The sequence below is a fragment of the Lissotriton helveticus genome, chromosome 3_1, assembly GCF_964261635.1.
Source record: "Lissotriton helveticus chromosome 3_1, aLisHel1.1, whole genome shotgun sequence".
NCBI lineage: Eukaryota > Metazoa > Chordata > Amphibia > Caudata > Salamandridae > Lissotriton > Lissotriton helveticus.
In genome coordinates, this window is record NC_136061.1 from 711,931,331 (window position 1) to 711,945,436 (window position 14,106).

Genomic DNA, 14,106 nt, shown 5'->3' on the forward strand with positions numbered 1-14,106 from the left:
AAATTAAGCCTTATTTACTCCTGTGATTTGGCCCTTTAGTTTCCGTATCTCTTCTCCCCTATTGTGATTGTGCTGCCTCTGCTTTGTATTGATTGCTTATGTAATATTTGCCTGGTGACTCCTGACTGTGTTGTACACTGCGGCCGGCCGGCTTGGTTGTGGGCCTCGATTTGTCTTCTTTTGATGTTAATAAAGGTTTTCAAAAAAAGAAAAAAAAAAAAAAAAGAAGGCTCAAATTGTTGATCTCCTTTTAAGACATTGTACCTGTGCGGTAATATGTATTTTGGTGCAGTTCTCTAACTGGGTCCCATGCAAGTTTAAAGTCTCCCCCCTCCATTATGTCCACCGGGAGTTCCCTTAACAGGGTGTTAAGGAAAGAGTCCTATACAGTTCTTCGGGCCTATATTTAGCAATGTCAGAGTGTTCCCTGCCCTCTAAATCTTGAGCTTAAGATAGCAGCCTTCTTTGTCATCCTGAACTGACTGAGGATTTTGGTCACTATAGGTCAAAGTATAGCAATCTCTATAGCAAAACTATAGACAACCTTCAGTGTCTCAGCATGCACTACTAAACCCCAGAAATCACACCTATACACCCTTCTATCCCAGCTGCCACACATTTACACCATCACCTACAAATAATACACAACTCTATCCTATAACGCTAACCAATCCACTCATCACTAACACAACCCAATTCCAAACTATACTTAACTATATCCCATCCAAACACACACTCCATACTCTAATTACTCCTAACAGACACCTTTTTGTCACTAACAAACTTATATTTAGCCTTCCATCTTTACAGCCACCAACACCTTCCTCTTCTTTCTACCACAACAACACAACCGCACAACACTTAGACTCCACTGAAACACACATATTATCTTTCAGTAATCAAATTTGACACAAACACTCTTAACTCTAGTTCATCGCTCTTACACACAACATACACTCTATTCACAAACACATCACCACCCCTTTACCTTACAACTTCCACTCACCAACAATTCTTTACCTACAAATCTTTCTCAGAAAACAAATACATAAGCGCCTCCTTTCACTACTCCTCAAAAACAAAACAAAACATAATACACACACCAGCACAACAAAATCTCTCATGCACAGCACCTCATAATACTTTCCATCACAAACTACAAGCATACACCCAATCCCACCTTCCAAACTACACAATTGACGCACACCATAAACAAACTGCAGTGCCAAGCTTTCTCTATTCCCCCACACCTAGCACAATATACAGCAACACAGCAACTCTTTTAACCGCCTGTCATTCATTAGACAATTAGAACCTTACTACATGACCCACGTGCTGCACCACCACCCCTAAATCATACACTTTCCACCCTAAACAGATGCAAACAAAATAGGCAACATGGCATTCTTCACAACATCTCTATGTCTACTGCACAACAAGGCTACTCTACAAAAACAACGCAGCTCACCAAATCACCCTCAACCACCAGCTCCACCACATACACACTCAGACTCATCAAAATGCCTTCTGGACGAGGAACACGATACAAAACAGTTACACGATTGATATCCTCATACAGCTAATATCCACAAGAAAGACACCCTTGCTACAAGCTCACAAAATACTGCTCACTCTTCTACAAAACAGTCACGCTATTACCAAAGCACTTTCTCTAAACTGTCCACTAATAAATGCTCAATCGCTCTCTAAAAACAAACATCACATCTACGACCTTCTCATTGACACAAAACCTGACATACTCTTCGTAAATGAAGCATGGTTGGGTAATGATATGGCTCGAGTCCAGCATGAAGCCATTCATCTAGGCTATCAAACTATCACACAAAATCAAATAGGCCAAACAGGAGGCAGCCTATCTGTTGTGTTCAGGCAAACATTACATATCACTAAAGCTGACAACATCTTCATTCAAGGTTGTGAGGCCCTTTTCACAGATGCAATCCTACACCATCTTCCTCCTGTAACTTCCTGAATCTTTACAGACCTCCGCCTAGCAATGCAACATTCCAAGACACACACCTAGACACAGTTTCAATCCTGATAACACTACACTCCTACCTATGCATCCTGGGTGACTTCAACATTTGGTTTGGCAAGGGGGGCGGGGCTTGTGAGCTGCAAGATGGCCACTTGAGCGCTCGCCTCCGTGCAGCCAGCAAACTATCCAGTAATTATCCTGATTCTGTGGGATATACCAGCCCTAAATTACCGCAGCGCTGTACCGGGATCGACCGGCAACGCATTGAGCCGCTCCGAAGCCCTCTACCCCACTGCTGTGACGAGCGGTGTGAGATGTATTGTTGCGGCCTTCGCCCGGAGTGGAAGCACTGACCTGGGGTGAAGAGAGGCGGGTGTGGAAAGCTGCACTCCTCGCGCCTGGATTACTGCACAGTTGGCCAGGGTCCTATGACCAGTGAGCGGCCCACGGCCGTTAATGGTAGCTGGTCCTACGAGATACTACTCGTGGTCCTACGCCGTCCCCAGTTCCAAAGGGAACGGTAACCACGCTGCATGGTCTCCCATTATGGCCCCGCTGGCGACGATCGGAGGCGCATTTTCCCTGTGACTCACATTGTGCCCACTGTTGCACCTACTAATGGACCAGCGTGAACTGCTACCGAATGGCCTCCCTGACCCAGACTCGCCGTCCTACTACTAACCACGAGTGAGTGCCACACCTGAAGTAGAAGCCTGGGTCACTTGTATATCGGGAGCTGGCCATTTTGTGTGAATACAGGGGGAGGTGGAAGACGCTCTGAAGTGAACCACACTCCCGCGAGGTGCAGCGGATTTTTATGCGGACTGGCTGTGCACGCTTGATCTGACTACGCTGCTCTGGAGGCGCAGAGTTGAGGTGAGCTGAGCGACCGGCCCGAACTGGCAGTTGTTTTGTACCCCTTAAGAAACGTGGAGTGCGCTTGTCGCTTTGGTGCTCTCATAAGCCTGTTTTTGGCACTGGAACTGATAGGGACGCCGCTTTGCCTACCTGCATATTCCTTCAAGTCCTCCAAGACAAGGCTGAAGATTTGGAGGCGCGCTCACACCGCAATAACTTACGGATCACAGGGGTCCCTGAATCGATGCCAACAGGCAACATGGGGAAGTTCGTTGAGACTTTGCTGACCACACTACTAGGCGCTGAAGTGTTCTCTGCTATATTCGTGGTGGAGAGAGCACATCGACCGTTGGAGCATCTCCTCGACCTATAATAGCACAGTTGCTGAATTATAGGGACAGAGACACAGCGTTGGCAGCTGCTAGAAACAAGCAAACACTGCAGTATGAGGGGTCCGCCATCTCCTTGTACCCGGACTTCATGGCTCGTGTCCAAGAAGCGCACAGACAGTTTGCCCCATTGAAACGACAGATGAGAGACCGGAATATAGACTATGCCATGCTATACCCTGCCAGGCTGCGTGTTAACAGGAATGGCCACTCACGGATTTTCACAGAACCGAAAACTCTGCAAAAAGCTTTGAAAGAGTGGGCCAAAGAGAAGCGCCCTAGTCCGAAGAGAGAGGAGCTGGTGGGAGCTGTCGGTGGCAGCCTGGATGAACAGGACTGAGTTTGACGCTGTTGGGGTCTCAGTAAGCAAAACTCATGGCATAGTATACCACCTTGCATTGGGAATGAGGAGGGGGTCTGGATTTGTGGTCCACAAGTTATAGTCTAATTGGTATTTGCCGGGGGAAAGCTGAATTCATTGCTACATTGAGTTAGATATCTAAGTGTGGAGGTTACTACTGTTGCAGAATTGAGATTGTTATGGGCGGCGAATTGGAGTTAGCGCTATGTACACCTGCAGCACATGCACTTTCCTGGCGCGCAACATCTGCCCTTGTGTGAATCACACTGTTTGTGTTTATTATTGAGGGTTGTTGGGGAAAGGCGTGTGGGGACTTGTCGTCCAGGGGCAGGTGGGATTTGCCTGGCGTGGGTGGGTGGTGCGCCGGTATTGAGACTCACCCTGCTAGTTTCTGACAATTATGCATTTTGTGAGGATATGCATTGCATTTTCATCTATGCAATAAGACATGACAACAAGTACGGATACTTCCTCTGGAAACACTGGCCTTGACACAGTAAGCGCACTCACATGGAACGTGTAGGGCCTTAATGACCACAGAAAGATACGTAAGATCTTGAGTTATTTGACCAGGCATGATTTTGACATTGCACTGTTGCAGGAGACGCACCTCCGTCTGGACAGCCCTATACTGCGTCTTAGAGGGCTGCAAGGCAATACCCACGCGGCTGGATTCACCACGCACACAGGAGGGGTGTTGACGTGGGTGAACCCTAAGAAGGTACTGAAGCTGGAGCCTTTGGAGACAGACACGGAGGGCCGATTTGTTGTAACAAGATGCAAAGGGAAGGGGATTTAATTTCTGTTGGTTAAAGTGTACGGCCCGAATTACGACAACTTGGACTTTAACAGGAAGCTGACTGACACTGTAGGCCTCCACTTGGGTGGACGACTCCTGTGGGGTGGTGATTTTAACCTTGTTAGGGACCTGGCACTGGACAGGTCTGATGGTCCGAGAGACGTGTATCGGCATCCGCTAAAGCTATGGATAGCACACTGGTTCGATTTGACATATGCGATGTTTCGCGCCACCCACATCCGACGCAAGGGGGTTACACGCACTATTCTGCATACCATGATCTCCACACCAGAATAAATGACTGGTTTGTGACTAGGCAACTGCTTACAAATGTTTGTACGTGTAAGATTCTCCCCCGTACCTACTCAGATCATTCCCTGCTATTGCTGGTGCTTGACACTCCAAAGGCAGGTATACCCCCCTTTACCTGGAGATTTCCCCCTTACTCACTGTTAGACGCAGTCTTCAAGGAAGAAGTTGCTGAAGCTATTGAACTATTTTTTTTAAAGAAGGTGGGGTCGGTAGACTGCTTTCAGACTGTGTGGGAAGTGTTTAACTGTGTGGGAAGCGTTTAAGGTATACATAAGGGGAGCAGCTATGTCTAAACACACAGGTGTCCTCAGGTCCATCGGCACACGTCTTGAGGTTCTGGAACGGAAGCTTGAGTCCTTGGAAAGGGCCCAGCTTGCTGGGCCTGATGAGACGCTTGCGCAGGAGATAAAAACGACCCTGGCAGAGGATTACAAAGAAGCTGATGCAGAGGTTAAACATTTGGGCACGTATGCTACTGCTCGAGTATACGGAAAGGGGGAGCGGCCGGGGGTGGTACTTGCACAGCTGCTTTGGCAGCGTAGCGACAAGTCGGTAGTCACTGAGCTCACGACTCCAGGCGAGACACCTAGCTGACAGATTCAAAAGTAGTGGAGCAATGCCGCCAATACTACTCAGACTTATATGCCTCCCGAGGTGGCAGCACGGACAAGCACATGCTTGACTATCTTGCCCATATCAAATTGCCATGGCTAACTAATACTCATCTGGAATTTCTAAAGCGACCCATTGAGCGGGAGGAAATACTGCTCGCGATATCAAGTATGAGAGCAGGGAGCGCACCGGGAGGGGATGGTCTGACGGTAGCGTTTATAGGCGTTCTTAGAACTACTAATGCCGCACTTGACTATGTAATTTGAGGATATGTGTGTTACTGGGACAATGTCGCCTTCTATGAGAGAAGCGATTATAGTCGTGATCCTCAAACCGGGTAATCCCCGGGATGACTGCACATCCTATAGGCCCCTATCCCTAATGAACGTGGATACAAAAATCTTTGCAAAACTGCTTGCGAACCGCTTGATCCCACTGGTGCCCACCTTAATTGCGCCGGAACAAGCAGGCTTTGTACGGGGCAGAAAACTGACGTATAATCTTTGTACGGTGTTTGCCGCCCTACAGCATACTAGGCCAGAGATCCCCGCTATTGCGGTATTTTTAGACATGGAGAAGGCGTTCAACTCTGTCGAATGGCCCTCACATACTTCTTCAGATGGGGGTTGGACCGATCTCTATTTCAGTTGCTTAGGGTGCTGTATTATTCTCCCACGGCCTGCATTAATATAGGCAACCTGGTTACAAACCCTATACAAATTACCAGAGGTACAAGAAAGGGCTGTCCCCTGTCTCCTATACTATATGCCCTAGTGGCTGAACCCCTTGCCTGTGCGCTACGGGAATAGCATAGCCATAGAGGCATACGGTTCCCAGGATATGCACTGATTGTATCCACCTAGGCGGATGACACGTTACTGTATGTCCGTCATCCTGATAACAACCTTTCTCCAATTTTAAAAGAAGTGGTGCTCTTTGGTGCCATGTCGGGTTTGCGTGTTAACTGTAATAAGTCTCTTATATTCCCCCTAACCTCGGCCAGGACGGCTTTTGAACCAGAGTACCTGTTACAGTGGTCTACGGAGGCGGTGAGATATTTGGGTATAAAATTACACACGGACTCGGAAGTGGTGTTCAGGGGAAACTATGGGGTGGTGATTAGTAAACTCGAGGGGGACATAGAGAGATGGAACCTGCTGCCATTGTCCTTGATGGGTAGGGTGTCCATTATGAAAATGATTATCCTACCACGTGTCCTATTCCTTTTCACAAATATTCCTAAGGTGCTGCCACAGGTTTTTTTCCAGCGACTTAAATCTCTTGTGATCCATCTGGCTTGGGCGGGCAAGCAGGCATGTGCCAGTTGGCAGATTCTTACTCCATGGGAGGACTTGGTGCTCCTGACTTAGATTTATATTACAGAGCTGCTCAGAGCGCACAGGCATACCATTGGATTCATGGGCCACTTGACATACCGTACATTCGTATAGAATCTGTTGTAGCGGATCCCACACCGCTTCCGGCTTTGATATTTACACCCCCTGATAGACGTACGTGGATTATAGACTCACTCAACATGCTAGGCATTGCCTATTACATCTCCAGGCTGGAGCTATCCTGTATTCTCCAATTGCCAGACCTGACTGGTGTAGATGGTTATCATCATGTGCGGATAAAGGGGTTGTGACGTCACTGAGAACGCTTGGGATACATACTATAGGAGACCTCTTTTCAGATGGCGTGGCAAAGAGTTGGGGGGATTTGGGTACAGATGACATGATTCTGACTCCACTTACACAATTCCAATTTCACAGAGTTAGACATGCACTCAGTGAGCTCCTAGTTGACGATATGTTGGAACCCCCCGAACTTCAGGCCTTGACCAACCTTATCACAGCACAGGTCCCTACCAAGATGATTTCTAGAATTTACCATGTCTCGATGTCCAATAGGAGTGGTAGCTACACTAAAGCAAGGCTAGCCTGGCAGCGTGACCTACAGAGGGACATCACGGATGACATTTGGACATATTGTTATCTCAGCACAAAGCGTATATCCTTGAACGGGAGACATAGACTAATGCATTTTAAATTTCTCAACAGGATCTATTATACCCCGGAATGTCTACATGGGTATGGGCTCAGAGAGGAGTCGACCCGTGATAGGTGCAGTGTACATGCTGCTGATTTTCTTCATTTGGCCTGGACCTGTCCGAGAATAGCACACTTTCGGGGTCTAGTATTTGCCGAATTAAACCATATGCAGGGCTCGAAAAATCATATAAAATGCACTAGACCTGTAGGTCTAGTAACCTACAAAATCTCCTCGACCTAACTGAAAAGCACTTGACCTCTAATTCTGAAAGTTGAGCAAATGTGACAAATTAACAAGATTTAAAAGCATTTTTATTGCTCATTTACCTTGTGAGCAATAAAGATGCCTTTAAATCTTGCTATCTTGTCACATTTCCTCTGCTGTGAGAGGCAGAGGTCATGTGTCAGTTTGTATTCCTACTCGCCAGAAGGGGCGAGTAGGACCTAAAAATAGATCTTCCTGAATTAATCTGACTCGCAAATTTGAGCGGTCAAGTGAATTTTTAGAGCCCTGATATGACAAACCTGTCGCTGATGCTGGAGCCGGCGCTAGCCTTACTCGGATACTCCAAGACAACACCAAAGAGGACACGGAGATTAATTTATATAGGTTTACTGTTAACTAAACTATGTGTGGCAACATGCTGGATGCGAGGCCCTCCTCCCACACTTGCCCAATGGTTGAGAGACCTGCTTTATTGTAGTGCACAAATCTATAGTGACCTGCTCCCACCACGCAATAGACCGAAAAATTTCTGGGCACTGTATAAAACTTATGTGGAGGGTAGAAGTGCTGATGGGGGAGATGCTGCGAATGGGGAGAGGGTAGTTGCTCCATCTGAGTCTTAAATGTACAACTAGAGTGGGAGCAACAATGCCAATGTACCATGTTGCTGAGTAAAGTTCTGTAGCAACTGTGTTCGATGTAAAAACTAGGAGTGGGCATAAGTGTCATGTAAAACGTATGATGTTTCTCTGATAATTGTACTATGCAGGATTATCTATCTGCGAAATTCTATGTGATGTATGTGCTAATATGTGAGTCTCATGTTGAAGTTGTTTAAAATCTAATAAACAGATTTGGTTTGGCAAACCCAATATGCTGCATGCAAAAACAATCATCACTGGCCTAGTTACACTGAACCTACATCCGATCACCCACACACATTGCTGGACACATCCTAGATGTCATGTTTGCACATATAGAACTGGTTACCTTTCCAACAATGACACCACTCACATGGTCAGACCCCCATTTGCTTGCTTTTCAACATAAAGCACAGAACAATGCACCTAAAACCACCTTAGTTGCATCCACCTATTGACCATGGAACAAACTCAATTTGGAACAGTTACAAACACAGCTAACATCCAGTACAGATCACAACACAATGCATTCTGTTCAAAAACTGTATAAGAGGCTACCGTAAGCTTTTGATATCCTATTACCACTAAAAACTACACACCAGAACAAAAGAAAACTGGCACCTGGGATAAATACAGAGGTAAAACAACAAATTAGAAAGCTGCAAAGTGCCTGACTCAAAATAAACATCAATCAATACAAAGTTAGCATACAGAAACTTAACAGATTATACAAGTCAGCTATCAAAAACGCTAAGAAAGGGTACTATTCAGACAGAATTCAAAATGCTAAATGTGCAAATAAAAATTCTATAAAATTCTCACTGAATTTCGTAAACCACATTGCCAAGAAGGAACTCGTCCCATTACTCAAGATTTCACAAACTGAGAAAATCATTATACAACCAAAGCAGATACAATGGACTCATATTTAAAACAAAGAAAAATCACAAGCACCAACCCTTTTCCAAAAAGACAATCCAAGAATACTCTAACCCCGCCTCTCCATTCCTTTCAACAATTATCAAACAAGGAATTTATGGACCTGGTCAAAGCAAGCAGGCCTGCCAGCAGCCCTTCCTGCCCATGTCCACCACAAACCTTCAAGAGTATTCTTCTAACAACCTCGGCTGCTACACCAGTGAGAAGAATAATCAACAATTCCTTAACTAGGGGAATATTTTCAGAAGAACTAAAAAAAAGTCATACATACTCCAAATACTAAAGAAAACAAAACTGGACCTGCCAACCCTGACAACTACAGACCGATTACAAGTGGACTTTCATGGGCAAACTGATATAGAGAGCAGCTTTCACCCAGATGTCACAATTGATTTAAGAAAATGCCATACTTTCAGACTTACAAACAGGATTCCGTCCAGGAAGAGGCACAGAATCTGCACTCATTGCCGTCTGGGATTACTTTAAGTACACAATTGACGGGGTTGCTGCACTACTGCTCTTGGACCTCTCAGCTACCTTTGAATTGGTTGACCATGACCCTCTGATACAAAGCCTTGACGAAGATGGCATAGAGGGGGATGCTCTAGACTGGATCACATCCTACCTTCACAACAGAACTAATGTCATCCATACTCCACCTTTCTCTTTCAAACCATACTTCACAAAAGCAGTGGTCACTCAAGACTATCATCTCACCTATGCTTTTCAACATCTACATGAAGTCATTACTGGCACTGATCAATCAATTTAACCTCACGTGCTGGAACTATGCAGATGACAGACAAATACTCCTTCAACTGGAATGCCCCAAAGACATTGGAAACTCACCAATTTTCAGTTGTCTCAAAGCTGTGGATCAATGGATGACATGGAGCCATCTGAATTTGAATACTTCCAAAACGGAAATACTCGTGTGGCGATTGGGAAAATTACGATCCACTCGTCACATGGCCTGATGATCTGGGCACACCGCCTAAAGTATCAAATGAAGTAAGAAAACGTGGAATATCCATGCACTCCAAGCTATCAATGAATGCCAAAGTGGACAAACTAGCAAGATCAAGCTTTGTTACTATAAAAGCTCTGCGAGGCATCTTCCCCCATCTAGGATTTCTACACAAGGTCCAGGCCTTGTTCTGTCCAAACTAGTTTATGCCAATAGCCTCTACCACAGATCACCTTTAACAACTATGAAAAAGCCTACAACGGATTTGGAACTCTGCTGCCAGACTACTCTTACATATAAAGCTACAAGCCCACATCTCCCCTGCCTTGAAAGCCCTACATTGGTTACCGGTTGGCAGAAGATCCACATTCAAGCTGCTTTGTATCACCCACAAAGTGATATATGGAACAGGGCCACTCTTCATCAGGAATAAAATCACAAAATACATTCAACAAAAGAACCCCGGCTCTAGAGTAGCACCTTGCCTCAAAATCCGACCGCACAAGAAACAAGCATTGGCATAGCCAATAGGTCTCGCTTTTGGGACCTTATAAGTATTTTGTTTTGCAGCACAATATTCTTGGTGCATCAACATCAGCTGTTGCATTGCTAAACCTTGTACCTTATAAGTGTTTAGCCATGCAACAGTTGATGATGTTGCACCAAGGATATTGTGCTGCATAACTAAATACTTCTAAGGTTCTATTGGCAATGATAATGCTTGTTTACCTTACAGAGGAAGAGAGCATGCACTTTGTGTAATAAAAATATAAGCTGGTTAAAGGAGGTGAGATGGGCTTTGGAGAGAAATAAAAGCCTTTTGATAGAAGAGACAATGTGTGGTTCAGGCCCAGGATGACATGTACTGCAACATTTAGGCTGCTCCTCAATCGTGCCAGTGTAGAGCCTCGGAGCAATGCAGTAGGGCATTACCACCATCCATATGTGAGAGTATGAGGGATTGAATAGCAGTTTTGAAGTCACTTTCTGGAAGAAGGGATTTTAGGTTCCAGATGGTACTAGGCTGTGTTTGTATTTTTTGGCAATGCAGGCCTTGAGGGTGAGGCAACCTTAATTTCTTTTTTAATTACATTTTATAGTGTTTTATATTTCCAAATTTGTGGGCTACTTCAAAGCTTAGTAAACCAGAGACTTTAAAATGGAATGCCCATAGTTGACATGGAGGTAACTCACTGACAGGTGCATGTTAGAGAGACAGATAGTACACTGATGTACACATCAGTGTAACCGGTGCAGTTCTTGCAATACAATATTGGACAAGGTGAAGCGTTGGAAATCTACCTTCATTTCTTCCAGAAGGCAGACCGTTTGAAGGGCAGCAGCAGTTATAAACAAGCGCCAGTTCGCTTTCAGAATTTGTTTTGGAAATCCCCAGTTGTAGAAAATATCATCATACTCCAAATTGCCATTATCATAAAATTGTGGCAAAACACATTAAAGATCCAAGTCTCCCTCCTTTATTTTTTTATTGGGTTATCATGAAATACTGCAATACATAAACAACAAACATTACCAGCATATCAATTATTGCTCAAAAACACGATCCAGTGACCATCACGTTACATTTCCCATCATATTTCTTATATATCGTAGGACCATGTTGTATAGAGAGATCATGAGTACAGTTTATACATCAGTTGCTAACAGATCAGGATGGTTGTTTAGATAGATCATGAGAGGTTCCCAAAAATTGCATGGTTTTGCTGAGGTGGGCATCTCCTCTGCATATAACAGAAAATTGTCTCTGAAGTATACAAAGTCCATGAGTCATTGCTTTGGAGTATGCGATTGTCTACTGTCCCAATGAATCGCCACTCTGCGTTTCGCAAGGAGCAGTGCTATGACCGCAAACTTTTTCTTTACAGATTACAATGGTAGCACATAACTTAACAGGCACAACTGTGGTATGCATAGCAGTTTACAGTCCAACATTTCACCCAGCAAATCTATTACCTGAGCCCAGTATGCTTGTACCTGTACACATCCCCAGGCCAGATGAATAAAATCAGCCTGGTCTTGCTTGCATCGTTTACAATTTGCGTTATCTCGTAAACCATATTTGTTCAACTTTTTCGGGGTGTGATTGGTTAGATGTAAGAACTTGTAGTGGATAAGGCTAAATTTCCGTTGGGTGTCAATAATTCTGTTAGTGCACAGCATCCCTTCCAGTCTTCTTCAGTAAGTGGAGTGTCTAATATTGCGTTCCATTTTTCACGGGCTTTTACCATACCTCCCCCAATTTCTGTTTGCATAGCTCGATACAGTTTAGTCACCATGTGATGTATAGTCGGACTAGTAATGAGTAATTGCAATGAATTGAGTGCAGGGGGTTCTGCTGGATACGATGGGTACTACTTCTTCACTGCCTCCTGTAATCTGTGGTAGGTAAATTTAAATAGCATGGATTGATTATTTACATATGCCTGATCTGCAGGAGATATGAATGACCCATTAACAAACAGCTCACCCATCAGGGTAATGCCCACCTGTTCAAGCAGGTCCATGCTACCGCTGTCTTGAGTGGCCGATATAGAGGGATGTTGTGCCAACCGCATATTTGGGGCATAAAGGGGGAGTTTCTTTGCCAGTCGTCCAAGTGTTAGCCACGCGTTTGATGTAGTACGAATTGTATTTATCTCCTGCCTGGCCAAATGTAGTCTATTGTGCGTTAGAATGGCAGCAAGTTGAACAGGGTTGGCATCTCCGTCTTCTACCACTATATGTGGCATATATTTGATAGGATGGTACCAATAATGAGCATGTTGGGCTTGCGCACATAAATAATACAAAAACAGGTCGGGAACTGCAAATCCGCCCGAAGCATATGGCAGCGTCAGTGTGTGTAAACTTATTTGTGCTTGTTTGCCTGCCCATATTAATGTTGTCAGAAGCGCCTTAAGTCTGTCAAATATTGGGGTAGGTGGGGGTATTGGAATATTCGTGATCAGGTATATTAATTTAGGGAGGGTCACTATTTTTATCAGGGATATTCGATCGGACAGTGTGAGAGGGAGTGTGATATATCTGCTTATTTGAGTATCGATTCTATCGACAGCAGTACCATAGTTTGTTCTTAGTACAATTTCTGGATCGCGATGAATCCAAATGCCCAGGTATTTAATGGGATCTGCCTACCACACCAAGGGGAAGTCCAATGGATGAGGGCGGCTGTTCTCAGTTAGTGGTAATATTGCAGATTTATCCCAGTTTATTTGCAGGCCAGGGAGTCTACCAAATTTAATGTATTCTCTGAGCATAGGGTTCAAATTTGTACTCGGGTCACGGACATACAGCGCCATGTCGTCTGCATACATGGAGATGCTAATTGGGCGGATATGGAATCTTAACGGTGTGTGCGCATAGCATTGTCTTATTATACAGGCCAAGGGCTCCATCATAATGGACTACAATAAAGGTGATAATGGGCATCCTTGCCTTGTGCCTCTATGGATACTAAGGACTTCCAAGACGTGACCATTCACCTTTATTCTTGCAGTCGGTTTGGTATATAGTAATCTGATCCAGTTTATTAGCATAGGTAGAAGTCCCATCCTTTGTAAAATTGTAAAGAGATATGTCCACTTATTGGAATCGAAGGCCTTGGCTGCGTCCAATAGGACTGCCGCCACCTCCATCTCCGGGTTCAGCTGGTGTAGTAACGCAAATATGGTGCGTAAATTGTGTGAAGTCGAGCGATTAGGAATAAAACCAGATTGATCCGGGAGGACCATGACCTGTAACAAGGGCTGCAATCTTGTGGCAATAATCCTGGCCAGAATCTTAGTGTCAGTATTTATTAGAGATAGTGGTCTGTAGGATTCCCCACGGTCTGGTCGTTTGTCTGGCTTTAATATAGACACTATCAGAGCCTCTCGTAGTGTCGGAGGAAGCGTCTGGTTATTATAGGTTTCATCGTACATGGCCACAA

General features: G+C 44.8%; 1 protein-coding gene across 1 annotated transcript in view; it reads right to left on the minus strand.

Annotated features, from left to right (window-relative positions):
• The window catches only part of CCDC73 (coiled-coil domain containing 73), a 2,033,683-nt gene that overhangs the window by 1,855,917 nt on the left and 163,660 nt on the right, over positions 1 to 14,106 (minus strand). The window lies entirely within an intron of this gene.